Below are 27,350 nucleotides of genomic sequence, written 5' to 3'. Positions count from 1 at the left end.
AGTATTACAGTGCATGCTCTGGATTAGCTGAAAATCACAGTATGTTAATAAATATTTCAGTGGTTAAGGAAAGAAGATCTAGGCCCAGGATTATCTTCATCTGATGGTGAAAGAACATACTGAAAGCTGTACAACACTGGGTGAATGTTTCTGTCTGTAGCCTTATTCTTAGCCCTATGACTATGTACCTCTATGGCTTTGTGGAAAGTAAGGAAATTGGTCTCACAGACTTACTGCCTTTTCTGTAGAATGAGAAAATTAAACTAGATGGATCCTTCTAGTGCTTAAGGTCTCTGATTCTGTGTTTTATTCTTCTGTCCAAGAAAAATTTTGTTGCAAATATAGATGAAACATCATAAAACACACTTAGGGGATTAGGTGGCTTAGAATCATTTCTCCCTGCTCTCCCCTGCTAAGTACAACTGAAAACCCTGGATGTAATATAACAAAATGAGGACTTTGAAAGATGTAAAGAGGAAAGTGGAATGGATAGGGTCATAGGACTTGAGGAATGACATGGCAGTGAGTTCCCTGAAATTTTTTAAGTCTCCCATGTATCCTGAACTGGGCATTATAGAGGCCTACAACCTGGAATCACCAACAGATATAGAAAAAAGCCCCATGAAAAGTCTACTGTCTAGCATAGCTAAAGGATTGGGAAAGGGGCAGCCAACCTGGGTATACATCTTCTTGACAACAACTGCCCTACCCAAGCTAAATACCATGGATTACCCCTCCCTCTGATGTCAACAGAGACTGACTGGGGAGTCTGGTATTTTGTCCCTCACTTGATGGCAACCAGCCCAGGGTGGTGCTTTTCTACCTAGCAGAGATGGCTTCAAAGGGACCAAAGAAGGAATCAATCTAGCCTCCTAATCCCAGCCTGATGACAGCAGGTGGCCTGGCGAGGCACTTTATATACCCACAGACAGTCTCACTGGAGACTGAGACTTTGCCAGGTAAGCAAAAACTCAAGGAAGTTGTCACTAGTAGACCTGCCCTATAGGAAATGCTAAAGGGAGTCTTCCAGGCTGAAATGAAAGGACACTAGACAGTACCTTGGAACATACAAAAAAATGAAGAGTGGTAAAGGTAGCTACATTGGTAAATATAAAAGCCAGTAGTAGGGCTGCAGTATTGATTTGTAACTCCTCTTTTATTTCTATATGATTTAAAAGGGAAATATTTATAACAATAATTTTATATCTATAAATGGGCACATGTATAAATATTCAATTTGTGACAGTAATAATATAAAGGGACAGTGGACTGTAAAGGAGCAGAGTTTTTGTATATTACTGAAACTAAGTCAGTATTAATTCAAACTTGATTCTTAAGTATTTAAGATGTTAACTGTAATCCCTAGGGTAACCACTAAGGAAAAAAACTGAAAAAATATGTAGAAAAAAATGAGAAGGCAATGAAAATGGTATACTAGGGGAAAAAAGCAATCACAAAAGAAGACAGTGATGGAGAAACTGAGGAACAAAACAGGCATAAGACATAGAAAATAAATAGCAAATCTTTCCTTATTAGTACTAGTTTAAATGGATTAAATCTCTAGTTAAAATGCAGCAACAGAATGGATAAAAAAATATCCAACTAGGTGCTGTCTACTCACTTTAGATCAAATGATGCAGATAGACTGAAAGTAAAGGATGGAAAAAGATATCCCATGCAACTAGTAACTAAAAGAGAGCTGGGGTGCTTATACTAACATCAAAAAAAGTAGACTTTTAGGGCAAATATTATTATAAGAGACAGGACATTATGTATTGATGAGGGTCAATCTTTTAAGAAGATAAATTTATAAACATATACATACCTAACAATAGTGCCAAAAAATGTGTGAAGCAAAACCTAACAGAATTGAAGGGAGTAATAGTTCTACAATAAGAGAGACTTCAGTATCTTATTTTCAATAATGGGTAGAACAACTGGACAGAAGACCAGTAAGGAAGTAGAGGACTTGAACAACACCATAAATCAACTAGCCTAAGACATATCTATAGAACATTCCACCCAACAGCAGCAGAATATACATTTTTCTCAAGTGTACATTGAATGTTCTCTAGGATAGACCATAAGTTAGGCCACAAACATGTCTCAATAAATTTAAAAAGATCAGAATCCCAGAAAGTATTTTGTCTGACCACAATGGAATAAACCAGAAATCAATAGCAGAAGTAAAACTGGAAGAGTCACTAATATGTGGAAATTAGACAACATACTCTTAAAAAATGAATAGGCCAAGGAAGAAATTATAAGTGAAATGGAAAATACCTAGAGACAAATGAAAATAAAACATAACAAAACCTATGGAATGCAGTGATGGGAAATTTATAGTTGTAAACACTTATATTAAGAAAGAAGGGATCCAGGACCTTGAAGGCATTATCCTAAGTAAAAGAAGTCAGACATAGAAAGACATATACTGTATGATTTCACTTATATGTGGAATATAAAAAATAAAATAAAAAAACTCAGAAAAAATCAGATTTGTGGTTACCAGAGGCAAGGGGGTAGTGGGGAAAGAATTGGATGAACATGGTCAAAAGGTACTAACTCCCACTTAGAAGATAAGTAAATACTGGGGATGTAATGTACAGCATGATGACTATAGTTAACACTGTTGTGTGGTATACTTGAAAGTAGCTAAAAGAGCAGATCCTTCCTAAAACTTCTCATCACAAGGAAAAAATGTTATTGTAACTACTGGTATATGAGCAGAATGGATGTTAACTAAACATTATGGTGATCATTCACAATATGTGTATATCAGGTCATTATGTAGTACACCTTAAATTTATACAGAGCTGTATGTCAGTTATATTTTAATAAAACTAGAAAAAAGAGAGGAGCCAAAATCAATAAGCTAACTTTACATTGTAAGAAACTAGTAAAGGAAGAGTGTGCTAAATGCAAAGCTAGGTAAAAGAAGGAAATATTAAATAATAGAGTGGAGATAAATGAAATAGAGAATAGAAAAACAATGGAGAAATCATTGAAAATAAAAGTTAGTGTTTTGGAAAGATCAACAAAATCGACAAAACTTTAGCTAGGTGGACCAAGATGTGGTGGTGGTGGGGGGCTTCGCCCGCAGGGTCCCCCTGACCACCACGGATGAGAATAAGTTTACAAAGACATGATCTGCTCGGGGAGGAAAGGTGGCCAATCTCTCACAGGAGAAGGGCCAAGAGCCTTTTCCTCAATGGCTTTTGTTGGGTTCATTTACACAGGAATTCAGGTAAAGCTCATTACTCATTGCCAAGAAGTAAGGATCAAATAACAAGGAACACTGAGGGCCTATTTTGAGTCAGGGTCAGATAGCTAAAGAGCTGTAAAAAACTTTAAGGAACAAACTTGCTTCTTCCTTGGACCCTTATCATTCAATTGAGAGCATTCTAAACAAAGCAGGTTTCACAGGATTTTACATGTTCTTTCTTAGGCCCAATCACTCAGGGAACCCGCCCTTTCCAGCACAGGGCTGCACCACCCTCTGTCATTGTTTCAGGCTTAGGTGTAGCAAGGGAAGTAAGGCAGCCAAGAGATTAGGAAATTTTCTCCCAGACAATGAGGACTCAGGCTATGTCAAAGCCGAGGGGCGAGGGTCCATCACTCCCTTTTGCTGTAGCCCCCAAAGTCCTTCCTTGGGGGCCTCCCACGTGATCGTGCCTGTCTTAGGTCATTCCCCCCTTGGGGAATCTTACCCATCATGGGCTAACTGACCAAGCATTGAGGGCCAGGCAGGATGAAGTTAAAGGAGCAGAAGTGGTGCTCCTGCCAGGGAGATAAGCTTTTATCTCCTTGGTGGCTTATGGTCCAAGGTCATTCCCTCAGCCTTAGCCTTGGTGGGGGGTTACAGCTTCTGATACCAGGCAGGGCAGTTCCCAACACCAAGAATGTATTTAAGCTTGTGTTGTCCTCTGGTCAAAATATAAGGCCATATTTTACATTAAAATCAGGTTTTGATAAATTTATCTCACTGCAGATAACATTATTTTGAATTTGTCAAGGTTAAATACTCCAGTAAAATGATTCTGTTTTGTGTAAGGTATTTTTTTCTGTATTGACTTTGATAGTACATTTTATTCTATGTTCCCTAGTTGTAGAATGGGTTCATCGATTATTCAAAGAGCTAATCATAGCTCCAGGTTGGTGTAGCATGAAGAAACAGTTGTGGTTTAGACCAACATGTGTTGGTTAAATCTGGAGAGTTCTGCAAGTCCTCTTATACAAATTTATTAAAGGAAGTTGAAAACTAGTCTCAAACAGCACTGAGTGAGAAATTAAAAAGGCAAAGGAAATGGCTGTAATCATAAGTTCAAGGAGAGGCAAGAGTGAGAAATAGTGATGAAATACTTGCACTGAAATAGGTGAGAAAAGATTTAAGCCTAAACCCCTTCTTTTTAAAGGCACAAAGTTTCCCAACTATCAACAAATGCCATTAGAATTTATCCTAAGAACTAGTTTTAAAGAGATGAAGAGTTGTATGATGACATTTAGTATTATCAATATACCTAGGAGTAGAATTTCTGGTTAAGGCTTTGTATATGCACCTAATAGAATATTAGACATCTATTAAAATAATTACATGGAAGGTATTGCAAAAGAGGGGTAATGGCTGAACGTAGAAATGTTTCTTGATTGTACTGCATAAAAGTACACAGTAAACCTTTGACACTAGGGTTTTCTTCTCTCAGGATAATCTCGAAGGTCCATGGAACATAGCGATTGAGCCCTTTGCTATGATTGGATTTTGAACCACTTTCCCAGTGTTACTAGCCAATGTTCCCTTCCCCGTGGGTCTCTGAGGTTCTTGACTCCTCAGTGAAATTTCTACTAACTCTTAGCAGTATAAAGGGATCATTTAAGTAATTCATTTACACTTTACCTATCTTCAAGTGCATTGTCTATTTTTGGGAGACTCTATGTGAGTAGTATGTGTGTGAATTGAGGTGCCTGTGAAGGTTTCCAGACACTCCAGTCCTAAATGTCAGTGTGTACTGTTAAGCATTTGGTTGTAGACTAACGAAGTAATTGGTAGAAGTTTAAATAGATGTTTTGGTGGGGAAATTAGGAAGTTTTTATTTTAAAGATCTCCTCTTACAATTAAGGATTGTAGAAAAGGAAAAAATGTTCTCTGATACGACAATTAGACTGAAAAGTCACTCACAGCTTTATCAGAATAAAATGACCATTGCAAGTAACTTTTGGAGATCATGGTTTCAGAACTTGTGATAAGACATATAATAATGCATAATCATATAGTTAGGGTGACTCCAGCAATTGTGAGGTTCAAATAAATAGCTTACTGATATATATCATATGGTATTTAGGGTGTTTTTTTTTTTGAATCTAAGTTCTGTGGATAGTAAACTCTTATTGCTCCTTCCCTTAAATGGTAATTTTGCTGTATACAGAATTCTAATTTGAAGCTTATTTTCCCTCAGCATTTTGAATATATTACCTCCTCTTCTGGCATTTTATTGCTGCTGCTATTGAGAATTCTGTCAATCTATTTTTGGTTTGTTTAGAGTTTTGTTTTCTCTAGGGTGGCTTTTAAAATTGTATCATTATTTTCCGTGTTCTGTTTCAATTTCACTGTGATGTGTCTAGGCATAGATTTGAACTTATTTATTCCAAGATGACACTTGGTGTGCATTTTCCATTGGAAAAATCATGTCTTTAATTTTAGAATACTCTTAATCATATCTCTATTTATTTCTTCTATTTTCTTCTTGAATTCCAATTAGCTATGTTTCTCTACCTGTCAACAAATCTTTTATTTTAGTAATGGTTCTTTTATCTTTTTATGTTGTGATCTCTTTCTTTAGGCTGGCTCTGGATGAAATCTCTGTCTTCCAAATTAATAACTCTTTTTATATAACTGTGTATGAGTCCAGGTTTTATAATCTATTTTTAAATATTAATGTGTTCTTATTTCACTTTTCCCAATATATGTTACATACTTATCTCTTCCTTTTTTAAGATGTGTTCCCCAATCTTAACTTTGGGAAGATTCTAAACATAATTTTCAAAAGTTATTTTTTTTTTGAATTTTTGTGTAGCCATTTTTTTAGACTTTTTTTTCAGATTTATTTATTTTTAGAGAGGGGAGGGAGGGAGATAGAGAGAGAGAGAGAAACATCAATGTGCGGTTGCTGGGGGTTATGGCCTGCAACCCAGGCATGTACCCTGGCTGGGAATCGAACCTGCGACACTTTGGTTCGCAGCCCACGCTCAATCCACTGAGCTATGCCAGGCAGGGCTAAAAGTTATTTTAAATTTGTTCTATTTTTATTTTTGTTGGGGTAAATTCAGTTTATTTATTTATTTATTGGCTGTTTTTAGCATTGAGTTTTTTATTCATGCTTTCTGGAAATTTGTGTAGCAGTCTTCTTTTGAATTGGAGTTTAAATTTCATTCTCAGTTCTCCGAGTGCCTGTCTTTTCTTTCTAGCAGTTCAAGGGAGTCTCCACTAGCCACACCCCACACACCTGTACTCACGGGCCTCTAGTCTAGGCCCAATTCTTACACTTGAGGTTCAGCACTTCCATCTGGTTCACATGTCAGGGATCATGCCGATGGCACCAGATGTGGCTTGGCCTAAGACCAGGCTGCAGTGTTATATTTGCTTCCACTTCCTTTCATAAGCAGACAGCCTTAAAAGCACCTTCACAGACTCCATCCTGGTTTTGCAACTTTACAGGTAGTGAAATGCCACTTTAGCCTTTGGCTTCACCTCATGTAAGGCATTTAAATCCCTGTTACTCTGCTGGGTATCAGCTCCCAGATGCCTCTACCTGCTTCTGAACTGTCAGCCTGGCCTATACTTTGTGTTTTGGCCCCACAGGGATCTTTATCTGCTTCCCAGTCTGTCCAAGTCTTTTTAATTTTAACACTGTTGGTGACATAACTGTAGGAGCCCACATCTGTTATTTAATATCATTTTATAGAAGAGGAAGTTGAGGTTCAAAAGTAGAAGTGAGCTACTTGGAACCTCACAGCTAGTAAGTGACAGAGCTAGCTCTTATAGACAAGAAGAGCTCAGAATGGTTTCTGTGGAAGTGCTAGAAATTTCATGATAAGCATTTAGGGAGAGAGAGAGAAAATAATTTATTGTGTGCCACAAAAATTAACTATAGATCTGCTAAGCAAAAATTATTAAGAATTACTCGTCTCTATGCCCATCAGTAATTTTCTAAATATGAAGTATTTTGTTATATTAAGCTAAAATGCTTATTTTAAAGTGCCTTCCCCAGTGCAGACTTACATTCATCTAGGCCAAAAGAGCTTTCATATTTTGATCAGTGGGTCATGTTTGGTGTAGCAAAAGGCCAAGTATAACCCTTATGCTGCCTTCCAAAAGGGAACAAAAAGGCAGAACTTCTGCATCATAAATAATTAATTATAAAACTGATTTTAGAAGTATACAAACCATAGAGGCATTATGACTCTTCATTTATTTTATTAATTTACCAGTCTCCTAAGTACAGTGCTTATGTGTCAGATACTCTTCTTCCAAGTGTTTTACACATATTAATTTCTTTAATCCTAGGAACCACATACATTAAATTCTGTTGCTATCCTCATTTTGCAGATAAGTAAACTAAAGCATAGAGAACTTTAGGAATTTTCTGAAGGTCCCTCACAGCAAGTAAGAGTTAAACCTGTGATTCTAACCCCACAGTACAGGCTCCTCCTACTGTGCTGTGTTATACAACCATATCTCAGAATTATTTTCTTAACCTCTCCTTAACAACTGAGTTGACACTTTATCAGGGATACATTTTACATTATGAAACCTCTTAAATCAACTTTTCCCCAGCCACTGATAGCTTGTTTTCTTTCTTAGGTTCTTCCCTCTTTATTATTTGTGCTCATGACATTATTATGTAAAACTTACTTTGCTAACATCATTGCTTTGGAAGATGCCGTAAGTTCATCTAATAACTTATCAGGTGTTAATGGAATGCACTTACGATAGGCCCATATTTTACTTGGAACTGCAGGAACACAAAGGAGGAGCTGCTCCTTATACTGGAGCTCCTTTAGCCTTCCTCAACCTCATGCCTAATGCCATTCTATTCTTAGTTTCTCATGGTGTACATGTAACAGTGTCATTTTGTCTGTGTCTCATTTAAACCCATTTCCGCATACATTCACACCTCAGCACTTGATGACTTCAGAATTCATCAGACCTTTGACAAGAAAAAGTGTTTCAGCCCTCAGCACTTGCTCAGGACTTGTCCCACTTGCTAGAACTTGTATGAGTCTCAATGCTGCCCTCCAAGAGAAATGCTTCATTGGTCCGTACTCATCAGTTTCGGCACTCATCAGTTTTGGCACTTGCCATGAGTTATGGAATGCATTATTGATGAGTACCAAGGTACCACTGTACTTTATTGTTAACATTTGTAAGCAATAGCTGGTTACCGTGTTTCCTATAACTAACAGATTTGCCCAGTTTTCCATCAAGGAGTCAGCTAAGGTTGGTTTCTAGGTTCCTGAACTAAGGGAATCCTTGTTTGTCTTCTCTGATCCCCACCACCATACAGTGACAGAAACCAAGAAGCACTCCTAAGTGTCAGGGCAGGAGCAAGTACAGAAGTGAGGCAGAATGGGAAGGCACTCAAATGTGCTATGATGTTAATGAGAAAAGACAATGGAGGACAGCCAGAAGTCAGGCCCAAAGGAGGCAGTCTGACAGAGTAGTTAAAAACGTGGGCTCGCGGTTCAAACTTCTATGTCTGCCTCTGACTGTCTGTGTGTTCGGGCAACTTACTTAGCCTCTCTGTGTCTCAATTTCATCATCTGTAAAGTGAGGACAATGGTAGTGTCTACTGTCATAGGGTTCTCATTATGCTCAACTGAGTTAATATCCATAAAGCACTTAGAACAGTGCCTGGCGTATGGTCAGCCCTCAATGACAATGAGCTGTTAGTAATTATTATCACTCCAGTCCCAGTGAAACAGTGGCAGGGTCTAGTTGGAAAACAGAACAGATTCAGGAGAATGAGAAGGTAGTGGCCACAAGCCCAGAATGATTGCTGGACTAAACTACTTACTGAATTACTTAGTAGAATGACATTCCCACTTCTCTGACCTTTCACAGGCTATATCAGGGGTCAGCAAGCTACAGTCTGTAGGCCAAACCCACATCATCACCTCTTTCCGAAAATAATGTAAATGAGAAGATAAATCAATGGAAAGACAAATTGGCCTCCCCATTAGCCTTTTAACTCACTGTCTGCTGACTCAAGGACTATAATTGATTTCTGTGTCTGTAGTTTAGGGCTTTGCCTTGAGGACCTTTATCTGCCCAACCTGTTCTGCCTTTCAGACTTTATGAGCAAAACCTTGAGCAAATATTCCTTATTCAACTGGCAGCCTCAAAAGCTTGCTGTGGGTGGCCCTTCCCAACTCTGTGTTTCACAAGCACCATTAGAAGAAACCAGACTAAGACCTCACGTTCAAGATGAGGAAGAGGGCAATATGCCTGTTAGGGATAGCAGGATAAAGTATTTCTTTCCTCCAGACTGTCTCCTGGGGACCCTGCTCTGCTCAGCAGGTTCTGTAGGTATCACCAACTGGTATGCTGATAAACCTTTGCTCCAACTTTTAGCCTTTGCTGATGTCTGTGTTGTAAATCCTCCCACTGTGGCCGATTGAAGGTGGAGTTGAGAAGCCATGTGCACCACCATCATTGGCTCCTTGGTACCAGTATGCTCCGGCTTTTTATTTGCTTTTATTTTATTATATTATTATTATTATTATTTTTAGTTTTGGGCACTGTTTCAGCACAGTCCCAGAATGTGCTGTTAGAAATGGGACATATTTTTGAAGTCGCTAGAGATGAATCTTCCCTCTTATTTACATTTAACTTGTACCACTAGGTGGCACTTTAAGGACATTACAGGAAATTGTCTCTACAACATTTATTTTTTTTACTTTATATTGAAGTATTATTTGCATATTAAAAAATGCACATTGAACATGCAACTCAGTGAATTTTCACAGACAGAACACATGTGTAATCAGCACTGCAGTGAAGAAACAGAATGTTACTAGAACCCCAGAAAGTTCTTCTTATGATATTTTCCAGGTTCTATCCCTTTTTCTTAGGGTTACCAATATTCTGGCTTCTGACAGCATAGATTAGTTTTACTGGTTTTCTACCTTATATAAATGGGACCATGCAGTATATATTCTTGTGTCTGGTTTCTTTTGTTTAAATGCTATTTGTGTGATTCATTCATATTGTGTGTAATTATAGATCATTGCTGTATAGTATTCCATTGTGTGTGCAAATATATTACTGTTTTCCACTGTTGATGGGCATTTGAGTAGTTTTCAAATTTTGACGATTGTGAGCAATGCTTCTATGCATATACATGTACAAGTTCTTGAGTAGATGTAGGTTTTCGTCTCTTTTGGGTATATACCTAGGAGTAGAATTTCTGGGTCATAGAATAAGCATCTGTTCAGGTTTACTGAATACCACCAAACAGTTTTGTAAAGTGTTTGTAGTGATTCACACTCTACAAACAGTGTTCCTAGTTCAGTTCCACATCCTCATCAATACTGAATTTCTTTCATGTTCGCTGGGTCCTAACTCTTACATAATTTGTATAGCTCCCTCTCTAGCCAGTTATTTCTAATTGAATTGTTTGTAAAGCTACGTTCTTCTGATGGCCTAGCTTATGCAGGAAGGATGGTGTCAATCCAAAAGGGGACTTCTATCAGTCTAAATATGAGCTATCAGTAATTAGAAAAGATGTTACTGAAACATTTCATTACTAATGTAGAGCAATGGAACTGGGTAGGAAGTTGAAAATTATAAGTGTGGTAAAACTTCAGGTGAAGCTAGGACTTTGAGGCACTTTGAGATTTTTATGTACTTTAGGTATTGTTGCCAGGCCTATATATGTTTAACATCTGGGACTAGCAAAAAAAGATTTCTAAAGGCCTCATAACCAGATGCCTTTGAACTGCGATGGTGGTAAGTGCCTGTTTTAGTAAGGGTCTGTGTGGTGTGGTACAAGACATGCAGGTGGCGCCTGTCTTTAGCCTTACCCATTGGGGAACATGAGTCTCAAGAGAATCCTGCCAAAAATCACCTTTTTTGTGAGGTCCATATTGTTGGCTCTGTAGGTGGCAGTATAATATGGCCTTAGCTATGTGATGAGTAGAGTGCAGGGCTTAGACTTCACTCAGGTCTCTGTTCTATTGCTAGAAATTGGAACTAGAAGAACAAACCCTAGTCATGCTCAAAATATTTGTCTTTTAGATCAAAATACAGCGCCAAGAGTCCTGTAGTTGTAATAATAAGTCTGTTTCATGGATGTTGTTCATAATCCATTGGGTTCCAGGAATTTCCAAGGGATTATGATGTGTCACTACTATATCCAGGGATTAGTTGCCCATTATAGTTACTGATTATCCATGTTCATCAGAATTGTCCCTGAGCTTCTCTGTTAGTGTTCCCTTGGGTGTCTCCAATGTCAGACTGGCCAGCTATAGGAAGGACACCAGAGACATTCACTGCCTGAGATTTCTGTGCTGAGGCAGCCATGATGAAACCTGAAAGTCTGAAAGGACTTTTATTTTTGAAAGTTTCTTCCCTCTAATACGAGTTGCAATAATATTTGGTGCCAGAAATTGGGATTATGGGTAGCCTGCTTTAGTGGATCTGCTTATAATCTAAACTGGAGTCGCACTTGATCAGTTTAGGTTTTCATCTTCTGGCAAGAAGGGAAAAGTCCCTTATGTTGAATTGGCTGCTACTTGCAATAGCAGGACCTACCTGGGAAACCAATTGTAATTTTACTTCTGATTATGATAATAACTGCCATTATTGAACAGTTACTATATAATCATGCATCACATTGTAGACATATCTTTCACTTAATCTTCACAATTCTAAGAGTCTAGGTGGATTATCTTCTTTGGCAAAGAAATTGTGGCTCAGAGAGGTTAAGCACATCACCAGGCTATACACTAAGCAAGTGCAAAGCCTGGGTTTGATTTCAAAGCCTATGCCCTGTAACTGCTGTGCTCCATGGCTCCAGTTACTGTGGGATGAATTCTTGACTTGTCCACTGGAATATGAAACAGTGTTGGGTTCATTACTAGCTCATTGCACATATTGATCAGGAGACCTGCTATTTGCTGCCATTCAGCTTAGGCATCAGGAAAATGATAATAAAACAAGACATAGGTGCTACCCTCTAGGTGTTGCTTATACTTCTGCTCCATATTTCTGTCTCTTACAGGCAACTTTGGTAATGGGTTTTTGTAATTGTTCTTACAGAGAATTCAGTCCTTTGGATTGATTGGGGGAATGATGGGGTTTGCTGTGGCCAGTGTGATTCTGGTCATTGGTTTTGCATCTTCTATGCCTGGGTTTGACCATGTAATTTTCTGGTGTGCCCTTACCTAGCAGAGATGGGGGCCAGGTGAAAGTTAGGCACCAAGTGACATTCCAAATACCAATAAGTTGGTGGAGATGGCCTAGAGACTGTAGCAGGATTGTCTGCTCATCTGCCTAGAATTTAGCCACTGCCTTTGTGATTCCCAGCCTTGGAATCTGCCTGGATTCCTGGGTGATAAATAGAGCTTGAATTTCTTTTTCTAATCTGTCAGTATCATGAAGATTACGAGTTGTTAAGATGTCCCCAATTATTCACAACTTAGCAATTAGTTCAGCAATTAAAGTACTTATTTTTAAAATGACATTTGACTCCCTTTGTTGCAAATTTGACTTTTATTTTTTAAATATATTTTATTATTATGCTATTTTAGTTGTCCCATTCCCCCCCCCCTTTATTCCCCTCAGCCCTGCACACCCCCTCCCACCCACATTCCCCCGCTTTAGTTCATGTCCATGGGTCATACATATAAGTTCTTTGGCTTCTACATTTCCTATACTATTCTTAACCTCCCCCTGTCTATTTTGTACCTACCTTTTATGCTACCTATTCTCTGTACCTTTTCCCCCTCTCTCCCTCTCCAACTCCCCCACTGATAACCCTCCATGTGATGTCCATTTCTATGGTTCTGTTCATGTTTTAGTTGTTTGCTTAGTTTGTTTTTTTAGGTTCAGTTGTTGATAGTTGTTTGTTGTCACTTTACAGTTCATAGTTTTTGATCTTCTTCTATTTCTTAGATAAGTCCCTTTAACATTTCATAAAATAAGAGCTTGGTGATGATGAACTCCTTTAACTTGACCTTATCTGAGAAGCACTTTATCTGCCCTTCCATTCTAAATGAAAGCTTTGCTGGATAGAGTAATCTTGGATGTAGGTCCTTGCCTTTCATGACTTGGAATACTTCTTTCCAGCCCCTTCTTGCCTGTAAGGTCTCTTTTGAGAAATCAGCTGACAGTCTGATGGGAACTCCTTTGTAGGTAACTGTCTCCTTCTCTCTTGCTGTTTTTAAGATTCTCTCCTTATTTTTAATCTTGGCTAATGTAATTATGATGCACCTTGGTGTGTTCCTCCTTGGGTCCAATCTCTTTGGGACTCTCTGAGTTTCCTGGACTTCTGGAAGTTTGTTTGCTTTGTCAGATTAGGGAAGTTCTCCTTTATTACTTGTTCAAATAAGTTTTCAATGTGTTGCTCTTCCTCTTCTCCTTCTGGCACCTCTATGATTTGGATGTTGGAATGTTTAAAGATGTCCTGGAGGTTCCTAGGCCTCTCCTCATTTTTTTGAATTCTTGTTTCTTTGTTCTGTTCTGGTTGAATGTTTGTTTTTTCCTTCTAGTGTACACCATTGATTAGAGTCCCAGTTTCCTTCCCATCACTGTTGGTTCTCTGTATATTTTCCTTTATTTCACTTAGCATTGCCTTCATTTTTTTATCCAATTTGCGGCCAAATTCAACCAACCCTGTGAGCATCCCGATTACCAGTGTTTTGAACTCTGCATCTGATAGGTTGGCTATGTCTTCATCGCTTAGTTGTATTTTTTCTGGAGCTTTGATGTGTTCTTTCATTTGGGCCTTTTTGTCTCTGCGCCTGCTATGTGTAAGGGGCGGAGCCTTAGGTGTTCACCAGGGTGGAGCAACCTACGTAGCTGCGTTGTGACGCTCTTTGTGGGGAAGGAGTCGAGAGGGAACAATGGCGTTTGCTACACCCTCTGCTGGATTTCAGTCACTTTCCCCGCTACCCACAAGCAAAATGGACCCTCCTGGTGCTGATTCCAAGGTGGGTGGGTTTGTGTATGTTCTAGGACCCTGTGGGTCTCTCCAACGATCTCTCCTGTGAGGCTGGGATTTTCTCCCGCTGCTGCCTCAACCCCCACAGGTATTTTCAATCCATGGTTTGAGGCTTTATTTCCCTGCGCTCAGGCCCCGGGTTGCGAGATCTCTCTTGCTCCCCAGGTGTTCCTCCTGGTTTATCCGCGCATGAATGTGTGACCACCTGCTCCAGCAGCGCTGCCTTGCCGTCTGCCAGCTGCACCCTTGCATGCCCCGCTCCACAATCCATGGCTTTGCTGGGTCCACTGGCCGCCGCGTTGCCTGCCCTACTCTTCCACCACTGCTTTGCCGAGAGTCCTCTCCACCTGGCTGCCCATCTCCACCCCTCCTACTGGTCTGGATGAATGTTTCTTTTTTAACTTCTTGGTTGTGAGACTCCCATACATTTTGATTTTCTGTCCGTTATGGTCGTTTTTGGTTTTAAATTGTTGTTGTCCTTCTTTTGGTTGTGCGAGGAGGCACAGTGTGTTTACCTACTCCTCCATCTTGGCCAGAGGTCTGCAAATTTGACTGTTAAACAAGTCTTATTGCCGAAGATTTCGCTCAGCTTCAATTATTTATTTATTTATGGGACCATATTGCAAATACTCTCTTATTCCCTCCATGGTAAGTGGAAAAGAAAACAATGAAGAATCCTAGTTAGTTTTTGCTGGAGAACTTGTGGTCTTTTTCAGACTAGGACCCCATTTGGATACTTGGTTTTCTCATTTTTGAAATGAAGAGTTTGGACCATCAGTGGTTCCCAGTTGGCGGTCTGGGCCAGTCTGGGCTTCATAAAAATCACCCAGGGAGCTTGTTAAAATAGAAGTTTCTAATGCTCCGCCCTTAGGAGATTATAATTAGGGAAGTCTAGGGTAGTATATAAATGTCTGTAATTTATAAAAATTCCCTAGATAATTGTCCTTTGCAGCTATATTTGGGATCCACTAGGCTAGATGGTCTAGAATAAACAGAATTGAGTTGGGAAGAAACTTCTGGTATGTTTGAAGATTCAGGTAAAAAATGTGCCCAGAGCAGGTTCAATATGGGCAAACTAATGCAGTTGTGATGCAGAGGTAAATTGGAGGCAGATGATGGAAGGTCTTTGATTGGCTGAGGGATTGTGTTGTGCGCCATAGGCCTTAGAGACCCACTGAGGGTCTTTGAGAAAGTATTTTGATGAGAAGGTGCTTTACTTTACAAAGTAGTTCCTCAGTGGTGTGCAGGGTGGTTTGGACTGGGAGGAAAATCTGAAGGCTGGAAAAAGACCCACTGAAGTTTTTGCAGCAGCCCGGTCAGGAGGTGTGATGAGCATCTGGGTTCAGATGGGTGCTATGGGACCTCTCTATAAAGCTGGCTTGCCTGGATCTGAGGCATGTTGTTTTTAAGCTACTTACAAAAATTCATAATTTATCAGTGTTGTGTTCATCTGCTTTAAGTATTATAATGAATAATTTTTATTGTTTGTGTCCAGAAGGTTTTAAAAGAGCCCAGTACATAAATTCATGCAAAGTATTTGGCAGCAGGAATAACAGCTGCTACTGTAGGGAAAGAGAGAGGGCACGGGGAGGGAAGGGAGCCCATTTTTGCCAGGTAGCAACCGCATCATCACCCTGCCTCATGCCCTTGGCCAACATGAGAGGAGAGGTGTGTACAGCGGGGGGGGGGCCCCTGGAGTTGGATCTGCGAACCATGTGGAGAATGCTCCTCCCGAAGGACTGGGTGTGGGACGTGTCGTTTGGCATTCGAGTCAAATGCAGTATTTTTTTCCTTTGTTTCTCTAAAACTCAGCCTGTGGTTCAGTGTTCCCCAGAGTGTTTTTCACAGAACATTACTTCTACTGGAATTTAATAGGAGGTGCAGGGGAATAAGGAATGGAAGCTAAATAAATTTGGGAACTGCTGGGTTAACCAAAATGAGTGGCTTCCTTGACCTCACAGGATTTCGGAGAGTGTGATATGCAATGTGCTTTTTGAATTTGTAAGAGGGACATAGATTATGTAGTGTTTCTTAAGCTTATTTGTAATTCTTTTTCCTTCTAGACCAGGGGCTGGCAAACTATGCAGCACATGCTAATCTATCCCACCACCTGTTTTTGTAAATAAAGTTTATCAGAGCACAGCCACACCAATTCATTGTATTGTCTATGCTGCTTTAGAACTTACCAGCAGGGTTGCAAAATTGCAATGGAGACCTGGAGACTCAGAAATCAAATGGCCTGGACAACTGAAAATATATAATATCTGGCTCTTTTTATAAAAAGGTTGCTAGCCCCTCCTCTAGGCAATTCATGGAACTGATGTTGCTCTAGAACTGTTTTGTGATGAATCTGCTTAATGTTCCTCAGTTACATGCTGCCACATTTTTTCCTCTTGTTTTAAACTATTTTCTCTTGCAATTATTTACCCATCCTCTAAGGTCAATACCTAAAATTCATATGCCATTGTTCTTTTCTTTCACTTAGCACATTCCACCAATTACCAAGGATGTATCCATTCTCCAATGGAAATAGCTCTCAAATCTGCCTATGCCCACTCCCACCAGACTGGTTTAAATGACCGTTATCGCTTATATTTTCTTCCTTTGCTTTCTAATTGAGTTTCCTTCCCCTAGTATGGGTTGCTTCTATTCTGTTTGCCTGCATGGCTCTCAGAATAAGTTCCAAATCCTGAACAGGGATGTGTCTGTGTAGTTACGAAAACAGAAACCACCCTGTGCATTTCACATTGGAAGAGATTTCATTCAAGGAATTTGATACCTAAACAAAAAGAATTAGATGTCCTAGAGGAACAAAGATGAGGGAAGGCCACCACTATTAGGTTTGTCACAGCTTTCTAAAAGTTAAGACATTTTAAGAACTGAGGGAACAGCTGAAGATGCTCAGACTGCTTGCAGCACGCACCTAAGGAATGATTTGCAGGGAAATGCCTGAGGCCTTTGTAAGACCTTCTGACTTCTGAAACCCATGCTTTTCTGTCTACCACTGCTAGAGGAGCAATAATAACATAGCTTTTATTTTACCTTCTCAGTTTCACGTGTGTGGCTCTCAGTAGCGATGAGGAACTCTGTTGAAAGGAGATTCCATAAATGTAGTTTCCAGGCTTCTACCCTCTGCTGTGTAGGGAAGAAGCAGGGAATGGTGCTGAGTGGCTTATAGACAATCCAGGGCAATGATGTGTGAGACCATGTATGATCCACTACACTGCCATTGTCCAGCTTCAGTTCTCCCATTCTTCTCTACTGCTCATGCTTATTCTACCCTACTAGACCCCAAATTCCAGGCTAGAGTGGTTTTTCAGAGGCTGAAAACAGTTAACATTATCTCAGCATCTGTGGGTTAGAGATTCAGGAGCAACTAATCTGGGTGTTTCTGGCTCAGGCTTTCATTATATCACAGTCAAGATGTCGCTCAGGGCTGTGATTATCTGAAGACTTGACTAAGGCTGGAGAGTCCTATTGTAAGATGGTTCTTCCACATGGCTGTTGGCAGGAGGCCTCACTTCCTTGCAACACGGGCTCCTTAGCAGGACCGCTTGAGTGTCCTCACAGCATGACAGCTGGCTTCCCCTCAAACATGTGATCCGAAAGGGAAAGACCGAGGAGGAGCGAACTAGAGTGCTTTAACTCCCCTCGTCTGGGAGTACTTTGGTGTAAAAGGGTTTTTTGAAAGTGACACATAAGATGTATGAAATATATGCCTGTATAACTGAATGACTGAATGAACCCTTCTTCTGGTAGAAAATCAAAATTCCTAGCATCCTGGGGCCTATGTCCATTTCTGGGGAGCCAAGCAAGCAGGAGCCATGTTGTCCCATCAACCATAGCAATGGGCAAAGCCCCAGAATAAGTCTTCACGTCTTGAGTGGCGGCACCTCCAAATCCATGTGATCTATTCAGGCTTTTGGTTACAAAATTAGAACGAAAATATATTTCTCATTTGAGAGTAGGGGAGTATTAATATAAATATATGTATATGTTTTTAAACAGAACCTTAGGTCAAGTTTCAGTGAGCTCTTGACTAAAAGTACCTTTTTCTGGCTTACCACATCCTGGCCGGGCATGCTGCTACACCGGAGTCAGGAGGGAAGGACTGCTATTTGCAATATTAATTGTAATCTAAACATTTGTTTTTTGCACAAGATTCAAGCATCGGATTTCAGTGGAGACAACCTAAACTTTCGGACAAGGGCATATTGTGTATATTGATAGTAGAGTTGTTTCTCCCTCCCTCCTTTTTAATACATGGAGTTAAAAAGGGAGCCACTGAAGCTTCCCTGCCTTCATGGGTTATCATTTTCCCAAAATTGTTAATTTGGAAAAGTTCTGAACAAAAGCAATCTCCCTGGTTTGTTCTGCTTCCCAGTTTCCAAGTCTAATGTAAGCCTCGTACTATTTTCGTGAAAGAAAGTAAAGTAGTTTATTGGGAAGAAAGGCTTTTGCATGTCTAAATCTCATCTTTACTTTTGTTTTGAAACCACAGGCTAGTTTTCTTTCCCTATCTCTTTTCCTGGGATAATTTCTGGCTCTGGTGAGGCTCTGTCTTTCCAAGCCCTTCCTGATTCCTGTGTTCCAGGCCCCTCATGAGATTCACTCCTCTGTGTGTTCAACAGACAGACCCATTTAGAACCAGTCATGGAGCAGTAGAAAGGGGTGGGGAGGTCTTGAGTCTCTTGGTAAGGAGATTGATGGTTATATACAGACTGACATAACACTGAGGAATTGTTTGTTACTTGTCATAGAGCTAGAAAACTCAGGCCTCTGGATGCCGTTTCAGGAAGGTAAATTTGTAAATGAAAAAAGAAATTCAGATATGTCTCACAACTGCTTCCTCATCATTCCCATCACCAGCCCATTGGGTTTGTATTTTTCGAGACACTTAAGAGAAAGCCAAAGCAATGACAAAGAAAGCTACTACTTTTGGTGTGCTCAGAAATGTCATTTTTTTTTTTGAGAAGAGGATACAATGTATCATATCCTTCAATATTTTTACAAGAAGGAGGCTTCATTCATCTCCCCAGGAAAGGGAGCCTCAGAGAAAATGCTTTTCTGTGTCTGTCCGGTAGTAGGAGGGAGCTGATCAATTGGAAAGGCAGGGTGACTAAGCCTGGCTGGTGTAATATGCTGTGCACGCCTGTGGTCCCCTGCAGGGGGCTGCGCACATACACTTGGGGCCAGAATATACCATATTTTGCCATGTATTATGCACACTTTTTTGGCCAGATTTTTGAGGGGAAAATAATGATACACACTATACATGGGTATAACGATTATATACCATGAGTATAATAATCCCATGTACAATGTGCACAAAAACTTGGGTGCACATTACATGGCGAAATACAGTATGGGTTTTCCAAGCAACAGAGTTTTTCAGGGAGAAAGCAAGAAAGGACATTGGATCCAATTTGCAATTTTTTAGCACAGTTCATGGAAAGTCCTGCATTTGGGGGCACATTGGGCCCTCTTTCAGCCATTAATAGAGCCGACAGTAAGCTGGCAGATCTTGAAGATAACATTTTTCGGAACCCTCAGGGAAGGTGGGTGAGTGCCTGCATCCCCCAGACTCCTGACAGTGAATGGCTCCTGGATAGCTTTGCTTGGGTGTTTCCTATTATTCGTTAAACTCAGTATCCACCAAAGTGAGCTCCCCTCACACCTGTTTGTCCTTTGGTTTCCATCTTGAGGATTGGCCTCCCTGCTCTTGGGGTACCCCAGGCTGACATTCTGGGTGTTAGAGCATAGGAGGCCTCCTTTCTCACCATCCCCTGCAGTGCCCCTCTGGTTGGCTGCACGCTGCTTATCACCCAGGTCTCAGCTGGGATATCGCCTTTGCCCGAGTCTTTGCTGACCCACCATTGTCCTAATTCCACCAAAGTATGTTTGCTCGATCATTTCTTTGCATCTCCCATGAGACTTAAGCTCCTTGTAAGCAAGATCTGGGGCTTTTACATCCTTGTATTGTGTAACAGTGCTAGCATAGGGCCTGCCTATAGTAGCTGTTCAATAAATATTTCTTGGCTCAAGAAATATAGAGCATAGTGGTTACAAACCCAGCTTTAAGACCTGAGGCCCAAGTTCAGACCCTGCTATTTGTGTGATCTTGGGTGAATTCCTTCTTGATTCTCAATTCCTTCACTAATAATAAGGGGATAATAACTATTCCCTGGGCTGTGATGATAAAATGATATAATCCATGCAAAGCACCTAGAGCAACATATGACACATAGTATTTTGTGTTTTGCAGTATTTATTAATAATAACAGTCATAATGCATTTATCTGTAATGGAAAGGAGAAGGCTATAAGAAAAAGTTGGAACTAAGAATCACACGTGTTGAGAACCTGTAATGGGTTTGGAACAGGTGGGAGTTGTTTGGGAACCAAGATTTCTAGCTAGGGTGGTGAAAATGTAGGAGCAGATGGGATTACTCTGGGAAAGAATGAACAGGGAGGGGAAAATCAGGCAGGAAACTGAAGACAGAACTTCCAGGCATCCTACATCTGAGGGATAAGAGGAGTCAAAAGAACAGACATATAAGATTATATTAGGAGATCACGGCTCATCAGATGCCAGGGACTGGCGTTTAAAAAGGTAGTCAAGGGCACCATGCTGAACAGAAGGTCTAGAGAAGACTAGCAGAGGCAGCTAGATCCTGGTAAAGGGAAGAACAGTATTGCTCTTGGGGCCAAGCCTTTTCAGTAGAGCCAGGAAGGAAGAGGCAATATTCAGAAGATGCTGGGTTAGGGATGAAGTGGGTATACTAAGACTGGCTCTTGTTCTTCAGTGTGTTTCTGCGACACAGATTAGTTTGTGGGTAGAGGACTGCTGTCAGTTTAATGTGGGCATCATGGTTCACAATGAGGAATCTCCCCCCCAGAATGTTAATAGTGTGCATTACTGGCTGATAGCAGCTGAAAGCAAAGTGCTCTAGCACAGCTGAATGTAGCCGCCTGGCACTTGAGGGACTGGGAAGACATAGTACCCAGTCTCCCTGGGTCTTATTTGGCTGATTGGTGCCTGCTCTGTCTGGAAAGGCTTTAAGGCCGGTCTTTGTGCATTCATTGACTGATTTTGTATCACTTAGTTGTGGGAACCCCTCTGTTTACTCTCTCTGTCATGCTTACCCTCTCCCTACCTTATTTAAGGTAAAGAGTAATACCTACCAGAGTGTTTCTTTTTCTGTTTTGTTTTGTTTGTCTTTTGCTTTGGGTAGCATGGACATTTTATTTATTTATTTATTTATTTATTTAGATTTTTAATTTAATCTTTATTATATTTTTTCCATTATCATTTAGTCCCCTTTTACTCCCTACACCAGCAATCAGCACACTGTTGTCCATGTCCATGAGTCCTTTTTCCTTTTTGCTCAATCTTTCTACCCCCTCATCTCCCCCCGAACCAGCTGTCATCTGCTCGCCCTATTTTCCTTGTTCAGTATGTTCATTAGATTCCACATATAAGTGAAATCATATGGTATTTGTCTTTCTCTGACTGGCTTATTTCACTTAACATAATGTTCTCCAGGTCCATTCATTTGCAACCATCCAGGTTGCAAAGGGTAAAACTTTCTTCTTTTTTAGGGCCCAGTAGTATTCTATTGTGTAAATGTCCCATAGTTGTTTTGTCCTCTCATGTACTGATGGACACTTAGGCTGCTTCCATATCTTGGTGATGTAAATAACACTACAGTGAACTTAGGGGTGCTTATGTTCTTCTGAATTAGTGTTTTGGGTTCCTTCAGATATATTCCCAGAAGTGGAATTGCTGGGTCAAAAAGCAGATCCAGTTTTAATTTTTTGAGATATCTCTGTACTGCTTTCTATAGTGGCTGCACCAATCTGCATCCCTACCAACAGTATAAAACGGTTTACCTTTCTCCACATCCTTGCTGTCACTTGTTTGTTGATTTTTTTGGTGGTGGCCATTCTGACAGGTGTGAGGTGATATCTCATTGTGGTTTTAATCTGTTTTTCTCTGATTCATGATGTTGAGCATCTTTTCATATGTCTGTTGGCCATCTGTATGTCTTTCTCGGAGAAGTGTCAATTCAGGCCCCTTGCCCATTTTTTAATTGGTTTGTTTTTTTTTTTGGTGTAGAGTTTTGTAAGTTCTTTATGAATTGTGGATATTAACCCCTTATCAGATGTATCAGTGAATATATTCTTCCAGTCAATGGGTTGTCTTTTTATTTTGTTGATGGTTTCCTTTGCTATGCAAAAACTTTCTAGTTTGATATAGTTCCATTTGTTTATTTTTTCTTTTGTTTCCCTTGCCTGGGGAGATATATCTGATAAAATATTCCTGTGAACAATGTTTGAGATTTTGCTGCCTATATTTTCTTCTAGGATTTTTATAGTTTTGGGTGTAACATTTAAGTCTTTGATCCATTTTTGAATTCTTGTGTGTGGTGTAAGAAGGTTATCTAATTTCATTTTTTGGCACATATCTGTCCAATTTTCCCAACACTATTTATTAAACAGGCTATCTGTAGCCCGTTTTATATGCATGCTTCTTGTGTTGAATATTAATCAATTATAAAGATGTGGGTTTATTTCTGGACTCTCTATTCTGTTCCATTGATCTATGTGCCTGTTTTTATGCCATTAGCATGCTGTTTTGATTACTATGGCCTTATACTATAGTTTGATATTAGGTAACACGTGTCCTCCAGCTTTGTTCTTCTCTCTCAGGATTGCTGTTGCTATGTGGGGCCTTTGGTGGTTCCATATACATTTTTGAAATGTTTATTACAGATCGGTGAAGTACACCATTGGAATCTTCATTGAAATTGTGTTGAATCTGTAGATTGCTTTGGGTAGCATGGACATTTTAATGTAAATTCTTCCTATCTATGAACATGGTATGTGCCTCCATGTATTTGTATCTTTTCCAATTTCTTTCTTCAGTGTCTTATAATTTTTTGAGTACAGGTCTTTTACATCTTTTCTTAGATTTATTTCTACATATTTTACTTTTTTCCTATTTCTTTTACAGTTTATTCTTTTTGAAGCAGTTGTAAATGGGATTGTTTTCTTAATTTCCCTTTCTGTTATTTTTTATTGGCATATAAAAATACAATGAATTTCTGGATATTAATTTAGTATCCTGCTACTTTGCTGAATTCATTTATCAGTTCTAATAGTTTCTTGGTGGATCTAATTTCTTGGTTCTAAGAGAATCTTTGGGATTCTGTATGTACAATATCATGTCAGCTGCAAATAATGGCAGTTTTACTTCTTCCTTTCTAATTTGGATGTCTTGTATTTCTTCTTCTTGTCTGATTGCTGTAGCTAGGATTTCCAGTACTATATGGAATAAGAGAGGTTAAAGCAGGCCTTTCTGTCTTGTTTCCAATCTTAAGGGGAATGCTTGTAGTTTTTGCCCCTTGAGTATGATGCTGGCAGTGGGTTTGTCATATATGGCCTTTATCATGTTTAGGTATGTTCCCTCTATTCCCATATTGAGGAGAGTTTTTATCATAAATGGGTGCTGGATTTTATCAAATGCTTGTTCCACATCTATTGATATGATCATGTAGTTTTTATCCTTCATTTTGTTTATGTGGTGTATCACATTTATCGATTTACAAATGTGGCACCAACCTTGCATTCCCAGAAAAATTCCCACTTGATCATGGTGTATGATCTTTTTGATACATTGCTGTATACGGTTTGTTGAGGATTTTAGCGTCCATGTTCATCAGGGATATTGGCCTATAATTTTCTTTTTTTGTAGTGTGTTTACAATGCATACAATGTATTTGGGAGCCTTCCCTCATGAATTTTATGAAATAGTTTGAGGAGAGGTGTTAGTTCTCAGAATGTTTGATAAAATTCACCTATGAAGCCATGCAGTCCAGGGATTTTGTTTGTTGGAGATTTTTTTGATTACTGCTTCCATTTCATTAGATGTAATCGGTCTATTCAGATTCTCTGATTCTTCTTGCTTTAGTTTTGGAAGACTGTATCTTTCTAGGAATTTATCCATTTTGTCTAGGTTGTTCAGTTTGTTGGCGTATAGATGTTCATAATATTTTCTTACATTTCTTTGTATTTCTTTGGTGTCAGTTGTTATTCCTCCTCTTTCATTTTTGACTTTATTTGGGTCCTCTCTCTTTGTTTCTTTGATGAGTCTAGTTAAAGGTTTCTCAATCTTGTTTATCTTTTCTAAGAACCAGCTCTTGGATTCATTGATGTTTTTTTTTTTTTATCATTTTTAAAACTCTATTTCATTTATTTCTGCTCTGATGTTTATTATTTCCTTCCTTCTACTCAGTTTGGGCTTTGTTTGTTATTCTTAAGTTCCTTTAAGTGTGAAGTTAGATTGTTTACTTGAGCTTTTTCTTGTTTTCTGAGATAGACCACTAATCTATGAATTTCCCTCTTAGAACTGCTTTCCCTGTGTCCTACAGATTTTGGATTGTTGTGTTCTCATTTCCATTTGTTTCAAGGTATCTTTTGATTTCATCCTTGATCTCTTTGTTGATCCATTCATTGTTTAATAACATGTTATTTAGCTTCCATGTCTTTGCATTTTTTTCAGTGTTCTTCTTGTGATTGATTTCTAGTTTCATAGCATTGTGGTCAGAGAAGATGTTTGATATGATTTCAATCTTAAATATATTGAGATTTGTTTTGTGTCCTAGCTTGTGGTCTATCCTAGAAAACGTTCCTTGTGCACTTGAAAAGTATGTATATTCTGCTGCTTTGGGATGAAATGCTCTGAAGATAGCAATTAAATCCATGTGATCTAGTGTGTCATTTAAAGCTGCTGTCTCCTTGTTGATTTTCTGTCTGGAAGATCTATCCTTTGAAGTCAAAAGGGTATTAACATCCCCGACTATGATTGTATTTTAGTCAGTTTCTCTCTTTGTTACCGTTGGGGGAGAGAGAACTGAGTCAGGAGGCCTCCCTTCCCCGCCTCATTCTTTTGTCTTACCAGAAGAGATGAATTCAAATGAGAGACATATAGGGAAATGAGATAGCAAGTTTATTTATGTAACACATATGAGCACAAAGCTGCAGGCAGGTACCCATCTAGCCTAAATGCTCCACATATAGTGAAAATGAAGTCATAAGTTTGTTAGTAAGTTAGTGAGTTTGTTGTATACACCTGAGTTGACACTACAAGTGGGTACTTAGTTAATCTAAGTACATCAATTATTGAGGTTCAGGGGTTATATACCGGAGCTGGCTTCTAGCTTCCACTCCTTCTTTCCATTGGGAATAATGTACAGCTACGAAGGCTTTCTTTCTCAGTTAGTAAAGGCTCTTTGTCTTAGTGAAATTGTTACAGAGGCCCCCTTTCCAAGCATAGGCTCCCCTCTTTCTCCTGTGCAATTCCCGCTTGTGATACTCAGTAAGATTGTTACAGTAGCCCCTTTTCTTAGCAAAGTCTCAACGACTCTCCTGTCCTCACATGCCCTTTTGCTTGTAATGGTCTGTACACCTGACAATCTTATCAAACTGAGCTCAGGACTGCTGAGTTAACTGGTGAGACATGTTTCCCCTTTGCTTCTAGCCTCCTGTGTTAAGTGCTTTGTTAGATTGTATTGGCAAGGGCCCTGCTTTATTTCCCCTCTGGCCACTCATTCCTGGCTGCAACCTAATACTTTTATGTCCATCAAGATTTGCTTCACATATTTAGGTGCTCCTATATTGGGTGCATAAATATTTACTACAGTTAATATCCTCTTGTTGGATTATTCCCTTTATCATTACGTAGTGTTCTTCTTTGTGTCTTATTATAGCCTTGGTTTTACAGTCTGTTTTGTCAAATATAAGTACTGCTACCCCAGCTTTTCGTTTCCTCCATTTGCATGAAATATCTTTTCCTATCCCTTTGCTTTGAGTCTGTGTGTATCTTTCAAACTGCGGTGGGTCTCTTGAAGGCAGCATATATATGGGTCTTGTTTTCCTATTCATTCAGCTACCCTATGTCTTGGTTGGAGTAATAAATCATGTACATTTATTTAGGGTGATATTGATAGGTACATATTTAATGCTTTTTAATTTTAGATTATTTTTCTCTGTTTTTTTTTCTTTCTCTTTTTCTTCTCCTCCTCTCCCTCCTTCCCCCTTTAACATTTGTTGCAGTACTTGTTTGGGGTTAACACTCCTATATCTTTTTCTTGCCTTATTTCTCTTTTGATTTTAAATGATAGCCTTGTGGGTAAAGTAGCATTGGTTGTAGGGCCTCGCTTTTCATCACCTGGAATATTTTAAGCCACTCCCTTCTGACCTGAAATGTTTCTGTTGAGAGATCAGATGACAATCTAATTGGTTCTCCCTTGTAGGTAATTATCTGCTTTTGTCTAGTGGTTTTTAGGATTCTCTCCTTGTCTTTAAGCCTTGTCATTTTGATTATGATGCGTCTTGGTACAGGACTCTTTGGGTCCAACTTTTTGGGGACTCTGAACTTCCTGGATTTGTGTGTCTTTTTCTTGCACCAGATTTCAGAAATGTTCGATCATTATTTCTTCTAATAGGTTCTTGATCCCTTGCTCCCTCTCTTCTCCTTCTGCTATTCCCATGATGTGGATGTTGTTACACTTAATTTTGTCCAAACTATCTCTTAAGCTTTCCTCATTTTTTAAAAATTCTTTTTTCTTTTTGGTGCTCTGCCTGGGTGTTTTTTTTCTACCTTGCCATCTAAATCACTGATTTGATCCCCTGTTTCATTTAACATACTGTTTATTCCTTCCATTTATCATTTATTTCAGATATTGCATTCTTTATTTGTGAGTGGTCCTTTTTTAAGGTTTCTTTGTCGTCTTCTCATGCTGTTGAGTATCCTTATAATCATTACTCTAAACTCTATTTGATAAATAGCTTGCCTCCATTTCATCTAGTTCTTCTGGAGAACTTTCTTATCCTTTCATTTGGGTTCTGTTTCTTAGTCTTCCCATTTCCACTGCTTCTTTGTATTTTTCCCCTTAGTTGTTAATCTAATCAGGTGTTAAACTGATCAGCTGTTAAATTGATCAAGCTGTAATCAGCAGCCTGGCTTAAGCATCACAGGGTGGGGCTATTACTTCCCCTAAGGCTGATGCCATTCAGAGAGGAGTGCTCTGTTGAGAGTAATGGCTCCTGCAGTTTGGGGAATTACTCA

The 27,350-nt window shown here is 39.4% G+C and overlaps 1 protein-coding gene across 8 annotated transcripts in view; it reads left to right on the top strand.

Moving 5' to 3' along the window:
- The window catches only part of REPS2 (RALBP1 associated Eps domain containing 2), a 202,868-nt gene that overhangs the window by 148,341 nt on the left and 27,177 nt on the right, over positions 1 to 27,350 (top strand). The gene's annotated exons all lie outside the window — the stretch shown is intronic.

Source organism: Phyllostomus hastatus, unplaced genomic scaffold (assembly GCF_019186645.2).
Source record: "Phyllostomus hastatus isolate PE091 unplaced genomic scaffold, TTU_PhHast_1.1 phas_scaffold_12, whole genome shotgun sequence".
Taxonomy (NCBI): Eukaryota; Metazoa; Chordata; class Mammalia; order Chiroptera; family Phyllostomidae; genus Phyllostomus; species Phyllostomus hastatus.
Note: the sequence above shows the minus strand (reverse complement) of the source record. Positions and strands in the feature narration are given on the sequence as shown.